Source organism: Mytilus edulis, chromosome 7 (assembly GCF_963676685.1).
Source record: "Mytilus edulis chromosome 7, xbMytEdul2.2, whole genome shotgun sequence".
NCBI classification, from domain to species: domain Eukaryota; kingdom Metazoa; phylum Mollusca; class Bivalvia; order Mytilida; family Mytilidae; genus Mytilus; species Mytilus edulis.
The window spans coordinates 88,862,492-88,872,424 of record NC_092350.1 but is presented as its reverse complement, the minus strand read 5'-3'; the positions used below and the strand labels follow the sequence as shown (position 1 = coordinate 88,872,424).

General features: G+C 33.0%; 1 protein-coding gene across 1 annotated transcript in view; it reads left to right on the top strand.

Annotated features, from left to right (window-relative positions):
• The first annotated feature begins 3,653 nt into the window (after positions 1–3,653).
• Positions 3,654–9,933, top strand: part of LOC139483478 (uncharacterized) — a 766,788-nt gene continuing 760,508 nt past the window's right edge. Inside the window, exon 1 of the mRNA XM_071267500.1 lies at positions 3,654–3,840. The gene's annotated coding sequence lies outside the window, so the exon portion shown is untranslated. The remainder of the gene's footprint in view (positions 3,841–9,933) is intronic.

Genomic DNA, 9,933 nt, shown 5'->3' with positions numbered 1-9,933 from the left:
CCCCACTTATGAACATTTCTGGATCCGCCACTGATTTATAATGCGTATAGAATCAAAAGTGTGCATACAATATAAAATCTTTGTATTTGAAAATTAAAATAAAATTAAGAACTGATTATTAACATCAAGTTAGGTTCCTCATCCACAGGTATGAGACAATACACCTTATCGCTAATCCTGAATCTGTCCCGCTCGAACTATGAACGTCATACAACAATCACTTTATCCATTGTGGCGTCAGATATTTTGTATTATGACGTCAAAATTTTACGAGAACCTGTGTGATGCCCAGTAATGGCCTGCAGACAAATAGCAATAGGGTGTATATTAAAGATTTTACATTATTATTTACCACCAAAGGTATACATATAATTTAAACAAGTTATTTCAGAAAATAACAGGTATACTAGTACTGTTATTGGGGGAATTCTTATAGATTTATATCTCCTCCTGTCATGAATTGTGTTGAAATAACCGGTTATTTTACAAAGAAACAATGTATGTATGTCATGTATGTAATAACGCCTTTCAGTCATCACAGTGGGTCTCATTAGGGTCTTAGCGTGACACAGGATTGGCTGAAAACAGGAAACAAAAGTTGAGCGGGACACGAAAAATTACTAAAAAAATAGAATCATAATTGTAATAAGCGTGAAATCAAAATTTGTTGTCAAATTAAGTAGTGATGACTTGTTTGTAGGTACGGTTTACAATCATCGACATTCCGTTAATGGTTTTTGCATTTTGAAAACTGTATCCCTAAATGACTTCTGTACATAAATACCTTATTATAATAAAAAGAACAACAAGATCCAGTCAAAGAGACCAAAGATCAAGAGGTGCATTGCAGGATTCTTCTGTTGAGAAATCTGATTTTTCATTCTGAAAGTAATAAAGACCGGGTCGGGTGGATCCATAAAACAATTCATTTTGAAAATGTAGCATAATTTAATCTTGGTTTCAGTAAAAAAATATACATGTACTTCCATTTAATTCAATACTTTTATACGCAAAATACACACTCCCACAATAGCAGATAAAAGGCAAATACATGTGCAATACAATATACACAACCAAATATATAATCATATTACAACGTTTTCATTGACACATATATTATATATTGGCAATATCTTCCAAGTACCCTTCTGTGAAAAACTAATTGCTGTACCCAGGAAGTATTTTAGAAATTCAAAAACAAAATATATGTTTTGCAAACTTGGCATGGACAATGAGTACATAATTCAGGGGTGGAATCAAGAGGTAAGGCAGTCATTTTTTTCTGGAATTTATTTTTGTTCATTTAGGGGCATTTTTGTCATGTTTGTCATGTTTTGCCTCCCACGCTTTGGCCAAAAATGTAGCTGTTTTTTTTTATCCACAGCTTTTCTCCGATAAACGAAAGATTGTCGTATTCATGCAAAAGTTTTAACTCGTATTAAGAGTTCAGGCCCTCGCGAGTGGGAGAGTCGATCACGGGGAGGGACTGAATTATTCGGGTTATTGGGAAACAAAAATCTTGGGGCCCTATAGTAACACGTCAGCCATGAGAAAATACAAGGATTTGTATAGTAAAAAATCAAAGAACTGTGATAACATATGTATGTTACATGTTTCAAAGGAACAATATACCTCATTAGTTTTGTTAAAATGTATACAAGTTCTATTGATATTACTATTGTCTTTATGTACATGTATACTCAACTATAGAAAGATATAACAGTTCATAGTTTGCCAATCATGCATAGTACCCCTATGTTATTACAGAAAAAGTACATGTATGTCTGTAATAACTAAAGGGTGGGGGGGGGGGGGGAGGGCAGATGAAGTGTGCCTCTGGGTGTGGAACTTTCTGGCTGTGTTGATGACCGATTGTTGGCCTTTGGCTGTTTTCTGCTCTCTTGTTATTTTCGTCGTATATTGCTATCACGTTGGCGTTGTCGTCGTCCGAATACTTTTAGTTTTCGCACTCTAACTTTAGTAAAAGTGAATAGAAATCTATGAAATTTTAACACAAGGTTTATGACCATAAAAGGAAGGCTGGTATTGATTTTGGGAGTTTTGGTCCCAACATTTTAGGAATTAGGGGCCAAAAAGGGCCCAAATAAGCATTTTCTTGGTTTTCGCACTATAACTTTAGTTTAAGTTAATAGAAATCTATGAAATTTTGACACAAGGTTTATGACCAGAAAAGAAAGGTTGGGAATGATTTCGGGAGTTTTGGTTTCAACAGTTTAGGAATTAGGGGCCAAAAAAGGGCCCAAATTAGCATTATTCTTGGTTTTCGCACAATAACTTTAGTTAAAGTAAATAGAAATCAATGAAATTTAAACCCAATGTTTATGACCACAAAAGGAAGGTTGGTATTGATTTTGGGAGTTTTGGTCCCAACAGTTTAGGAATTAGGGGCCAAAAAGGGACCCCAATAAGCATTTTTCTTGGTTTTCGCACCATAGCGTTAGTATAAGTAAATAGAAATCTATGAAATTTAAATACAAGGTTTATGACTATTAAAGGAAGGTTGGTATTGATTTTGGGAGTTTTGGTCCCAACAGTTAAGGAAAAAGGGGCCCAAAGGGTCCAAAATTAAACTTTGTTTGATTTCATCAAAATTGAATAATTGGGGTTCTTTAATATGCCGAATCTAACTGTGTATGTAGATTCTTAATTTTTGGTCCAGTTTTAAAATTGGTCTAAATTAAAGTGCAAAGGGTCCAAAATTAAACTAAGTTTGATTTTAACAAAAATTAAATTCTTGGGCCTCTTTGATATGCTGAATCTAAAAATGTAATTAGATTTTTGATTATGGGCCCAGTTTTCAAGTTGGTCCAAATCAGGATCTCAAATTATTATATTAAGTATTGTGCAATAGCAAGTCTTTTCAATTGCACAGTATTGTGCAATGGCAAGAAATATCTAATTTCACAATATTGTGAAATAGCAAATTTTTTTTTAATTAAGAGTTATCTTTCTTTGTCCAGTATAGTAAGCAAGAAATATCTGCAAGAATTTTTTTTAATTGGAGTTATCTTTCTTTGTCCAGAATCAACTTAAATCTTTGTTATATACAATATACAATGTATATTCACTTTTTACTACCAACTGATAAATTTAGATAATCTTTACCATTCAGTGATAACAAGCAGTTTTTTTACATCTTAATATTTTATGATGTATTTAAATGAGTAGTAATTTTTGCAAACTCCATTAGAATATTTTAATTGAAATTAGTTTTGGAATAAGGGAAAGGGGGATGTGAATAAAAAATTGGGTTCAATTTTTCTCATTTGAAATTTCATAAATAAAAAGAAAATTTCTTCAAACATTTTTTTGAGAGGATTAATATTCAACAGCATAGTGAATTGCTCTAAGAGAAAACAAAAAAAATAAGTTCATTTGAATACATTCATTCTGTGTCAGAAACCTATGCTGTGTCAACTATTAAATCACAATCCAAATTTAGAGCGGAATCCAGCTTGAATGTTGTGTCCATACTTGCCCCAACCGTTCAGGGTTCATTCTCTGCGGTCGTATAAAGCTACGCCCTGCGGAGCATCTGGTTTTGGTTGTTGTCTCTTTGACACATTCCTTGTTTCCATTCTCTATTCTGTTTAATCCGTTTACATGTTTTAAATTTTAAAACTTTTTTCAGATTTGATTGACTGGTGGCAGAAGGGGTATGTTATATAAAGTGGCATAATATAATTTTATAATTAAGACCTTGCAGACAGATCTAGACTTAATAATAACATGCTGAAGTTGCAATTACAGTTTGATGAAGGCCCACATGTAATTCCATATTGACGGTTGAAGAACTTGTACCAACAGATTTCACTTTGGGTATTTGATTGTATTGATACTTAGTAATGGACTTTATTCTAACACGTTTCTTTAAAAATCATCCTTAACCATTTTTCATTTTTTTTTTTAACAAGTTATGTTGAATTTGAGGATCTTTTAACAGATGTTTTGGAACTTTTACAATGTAATTTGTAATCAAAATTTTGAAGCGTGTATGGAAATTACAAGGAAAATAAAAATGTCATACTAACTGTCTCATTAAATATATTATTAGCTCACCTGGCCCAAAGGGCCAAGTGAGCTTTTCTCATCACTTGGCGTCCGGCGTCCGGCGTTGTCGTCGTCGTCGTTAACTTTTACAAAAATCTTCTCCTCAAAAACTGCTGGGCCAAATTAAATCAAACTTGGACACAATCATCATTGGGGTATCTAGTTTAAAAAATGTGTGGCGTAACCCGTCAAACCAACCAAGATGGCCGCCATGGCTAAAAATAGAACATAGGGGTAAAATGCAGTTTTTGGCTTATAACTCAAAAACCAAAGCATTTAGAGCAAATCTGACATGGTTAAATTGTTAATCAGGTCAAGATCTATCTGCCCTGAAATTTTCAGATGAATCGGACAACCCGTTGCTGGGTTGCTGCCCCTGAATTGGTAATTTTAGGGAAATTTTGTCCGTTTTCGCATATTATCTTGAATATTATTGTAGATAGAGATAAACTGTAAACAGCAATAGTGTTCAGCAAAGTAAGATCTACAAATAAGTCAACATAACCAAAATGGTCAGTTGACTCCTTTAGGAGTTATTGCCCTTTATAGTAAATTTTTAACCATTTTTCGTTAATCTTAGTAATCTTTTACAAAAATCTTCTCCTCTACAACTACCAGGCTAAATGAAACCAAACTTGGCCACAATCATCATTGGGGTATCTTGTTTAAAAAATGTGTGGCGTGACCCGTCAAACCAACCAAGATGGACGCCATGGCTAAAAATAGAACATAAGGGTAAAATGCAGTTTTTGGCTTATTACTCATAAACCAAACCTTTAAGAGCATATCTGATGGGGTAAAATTGTTTATCAGGTCAAGATCTATTTGCCCTGAAATTTTCAGATGAATCAGACTACCCGTTGCTGGGTTGCTGCCCCTGAATTGGTAATTTTAGGGAAATTTTGCTGTTTTTGGTTATTATCTTGAATATTATTATAGATAGAGATAAACTATAAACAGCAATAATGTTCAGCAAAGTAAGATCTACAAATAAGTTTACATAACCAAAATGGTCAGTTGACCCCTTTAGGAGTTATTGCCCTTTATATTGATATTTTTACCATTTTTCGTTAATCTCGGTAATCTTTTACAAAAATCTTCTCCTCTGAAACTACTTGGCCAAATTAATCCAAACTTAACCACAATCATCTTTGGGGTATCTAGTTTAAAAAATGTGTGGCGTAACCCGTCAAACCAACCAAGATGGCCGCCATGGCTAAAAATAGAACATAGGGGTAAAATGCAGTTTTTGGCTTATAACTCAAAAACCAAAGCATTTAGAGCAAATCTGACATGGGGGTTAAATTGTTTATCAGGTCAAGATCTATTCCCTAGAGAAAAAAATCAGTGGAATTACACTGGAATACCACTGATATTCCATTGTAATTTCCACTGGAATTCCAGTAATTATCAATGGAATAATTTGGCTGGAATTCCACTGGAACTACATTGGCTTTCCACTGGAATTACAGTGAAAATTCCAGTGTTATTTCACTGGATTCCAGCCAAATTATTCCACTGATAATCACTGGAATTCCAGTGGAAATTACAGTGTTATTTCACTTGTATTCCAGTGGAATTCCAGCCAAATTATTCCAGTGGAATGCGAATGTAATTCCAGTGGTATTTTGCTGCAACTCCAGTGGAATAACTACAGTTCCAGTGGAATTGCTACTCTGACATATACGCCCTATTGCTGGCCTTATCACTACTTCTGAGAAACACAAAATATAGTGATTCATCATATGATTGATCTGATCATATTCAAATAAATAACATTTTTAACATCCTATCCATGAACAGAAAAATGTCCTGCATGGTTTGTATAAGTAGAATAAAAACAGTGTCTTATATGGTCTGACAGCTTAAACCGTACCCACAAACTGATTAACTAATATAAAAATTATGTGTGATATATAAACTTCTCTTCCTTTCTGTAATTCAAAACTTGCTGTCTCTGTACTTCCAACTATAATTGCTGAATAAAGGTATTAAAATGGAGTCTGCATAAAATCTGTTTCATATCATTGCTGGCAGCTCATATTTAATCCCCTAAAAGTACAAAAATATCCACAAAGAATCAATTGTTCAAGAGTTAATGATTGTATGAAGCAATAAATTCAATAGAAACAGCATTATGCATCTTAAATTGCATTGGAAGTTTAAGTTAAAATCAAATTTAGTACCCCCCCCCCCTTTTAACCCTTGAAGATAAAACTGGCGACTTAAATTATTATTAACGTTTCACCAAGTTAATTTACAATGAATATAATTCACACAATTTAATTTCTACATATCAGATTATCATATATACCCATGTACCATTTACATGTCAGATTACGATATGTCTGTTATGAATGTGACAACAATATATCAATTTATCATTCTTCATTAATTTATTGTCTGCCTAAACTTTCTGATGTTTTGCTCAGATTAAAATCCTAAATGTTTTATATTGCCTCAACAAATTGTATTTCATAATCATTATATGTTAAATCAAATACTTATCTGAAAACATCTGCGTTTGGATTCTCCATTTTTGTTATCCAGCGTAATCATATGACGTCATATTTGCAAGTGCGTTTAAGTCAAGGTGTCAATCTCGTCCCATATATTATCGACCCGAAGTTGATTCGTCCCTGTAATGGTATTTCAGTGAACTTCTCAAAACCGGTCGTCCGTTGGACTACGGAAACAGCCGATTTGCGGGGTTTGCCGGTCTGTAGAAATTTAAAATCACAAGAGTTATTTCCCCTTAATATGGGTGTTTGAGAATGTTTTGAAAATTTATTTCACTTTCATTAAAATATACGTTTTCCTTTTTAAATTTTAGTTTTGTATATAATATCTATCTTAAAATATAGCTACAACTTCTATTTCATCTTATTTTATTTTTTTATTTTGCAGGAATAAAAAAATAAAAACACCATACATTTATGATATTTCACGAATAATTACATAAAATGTTCTACTCTCAACTTGCGAAACGTTACCTATGATACTCATTTATACGTGTGCTGTAAGTTATAAATGTTACACCTAGTCATAACGCAATAAAAAAGGAGAGTTATGAAACGAAATTGACAGGTGAACAGATATTACAGCCTCGGACTATTAGGTGACCTGATTGAATTGGACTATTAGGTGACCTGATTGAATTGGACTATTAGGTGACCTGATTGAATTTTATTGACTGAACAATTTGTAGGTTACAGTTATACAAATGAAACAGTAATTTTAAATCATTTCAGATGACAAGGCCCATTTTTCGAGAATGAGTTATAATGATATAATTATTTAAATACAACAATACCGGCTGGTATCGAGAATGAGTTATAATGATATAATTATTTAAATACAACAATACCGGCTGGTATCCGATTTCAAGGAATAACCATTTATAATATAATGCAAATCTGCTGGGTCTTCTAAATTTGGCCGGTATGGTGGGATAGGCTGTATTCAGATAAATTTCAATATATAAGAAATAAATAAGGGTGATGCATTAAAACATTTTTGAACAGAATGGCAATTTAATTTTTTTTCCTTGCACGTTGCTGCAGAAGTTGTCATTAAAGCAACAATTAAATTGCCTTTCAATTAAGACATCATAATTATTTTGACTAGGTACAAATGAATTGTACTGAGAATAGTCATTAGAATATAATATAAATACTTTTTCTACCCCAAAAAATGGCCATCAGTATCTAAATGATAAATCATGCAACCCAACAATGTATTCCAGTGGAATTACAGTGGTAAAATTTTCAAATGTCATTATTCCAGTGGAATTACAGTGGTAAAATTTTCAAATGTCATTCCAGTGGAATCACCAATCAAATTCCACTGGAATTTTTAGTTTTAAATGATTTACCAGTGGAATTCAAATGAGTCACTGTAAACCAGTGGAATTCCAGTGGAATCAACTGGTATTCCACTGGAATTCCATTGATATTTTCTATGGGGTTTGCCCTGAAATTTTCAGATGAATCAGACTACCCGTTGCTGGGTTGCTGCCCCTGAATTGGTAATTTTAGGGAAATTTTGCTGTTTTTGGTTATTATCTTGAATATTATTATAGATAGAGATAAACTATAAACAGCAATAATGTTCAGCAAAGTAAGATCTACAAATTATAAGTCAACATAACCAAAATGGTCAGTTGACCCCTTTAGGAGTTATTGCCCTTTATATTGATATTTTTACCATTTTTCGTTAATCTCAGTAATCTTTTACAAAAATCTTCTCCTCTGAAACTACTTGGCCAAATTAATCCAAACTTAACCACAATCATCTTTGGGGTATCTAGTTTAAAAAATGTGTGGCGTGACCCGGTCAACCAACCAAGATGGCCGCCATGGCTAAAAATAGAACATACATGTAGGGGTAAAATGCAGTTTTTGGCTTATAACTCAAAAATCAAAGCATTTTGAGCAAATCACACAAGGTTTAACTGTTTATCAGATCAAGATCTATCTTCCCTGAAATTTTCAGATGTCAGAATCAGACAACCCTTTGCCCCTGAATTGGTAATTTTAGGGAAATTTTGATGTTTTTGGTTATTATCTTGAATATTATTATAGATAGAGATAGCCTGTAAACAGCAAAATGTTCAGTAAAGTTAGATCTACAAATAAGTCAGCATGACCAAAATGATCAGTTGACCCCTTTAGGAGTTATTACCCTTTATAGTCAACTTTTAACAATTTTCATGAAATTTGTAAATTTTAACTAACATTTTCCACTGAAACTACTGGACCAAGTTCAATATAGAAAGAAATAATTGTAAGCAGCAAGAATTTTCAGTAAAATAAGATGTACAAACACTTCACCATCACAAAAACACAATTTTGTCATGAATCCATCTGCGTCCTTTGTTTTATATTCACATAGACCAAGGTGAGCGACACAGGCTCAAAGAGCCTCTAGTTCAACGTACAATCAGTGCAATAAGGAAAGATATGAGATGAACATTATATACATATATCGATATATGTGTAAAGGTAGAGACAGGGGTGTCCTGCTTTCCCTTGTATAAAGCACCCTATATTTTAAGATTTTAATCGTGTACAGTGAATCTTAAAATATATATTTGATAAGGCCCAGATATTTTTACCTTTTAATTGTGTATGGTGAATCTACAAATTTATTTTATAAATCCCCAAATATTTTTAGCTCACCTGGCCCAAAGGGCCAAGTAAGCTTTTCTCATCACTTGGCGTCCGTCGTCTGTCGTCCATCATCGTCGTCCGTTAACTTTTACAAAAATCTTCTCTAAAACTACTGGGCAAAAATTTAACCAAACTTGGCCACAATCATCACTAGGGTATCTTCTTTAAAAAAATTGTCCGATGACCCGGCCTGCCAACCAAAATTGCGGACATGACTAACAATAAAACATAGGGGTAAAATGCAGTTTTTGGCTTATATCTCTGAAACTAAAGCATTAAGAGCAAATCTGAAATGGGGTTAAAATGTACAACAGTTTTAATTCTATCTGCCCTGAAATTTTTAGAATTGGTAATTTTAAGTTTTGGTTATCATGGTTATCTTAAATATTATTATAGATCTGTAGATAGAGATAAACTGTTAACAGAAATTTAATGTCCAGCAAAGTACAATCTACAAAATAAGTCAACATGACCAAAATTTTCAATTGACCCTTGAGGAGTTATTGCCCTTTATAGTCAATTTTCAACAATATTTTTCATAAATTTTTGCAATCTTTTACAAAAATCTTCTTCACTTAATATACTGGGCCAAATAAAATTAAACTCTGTGAGTGAGCTACAATTTTCAATAGGGTATCTTGATTGAAAAATATATCCGATGATCCTGACATCCAACCAACATGGCTGACAT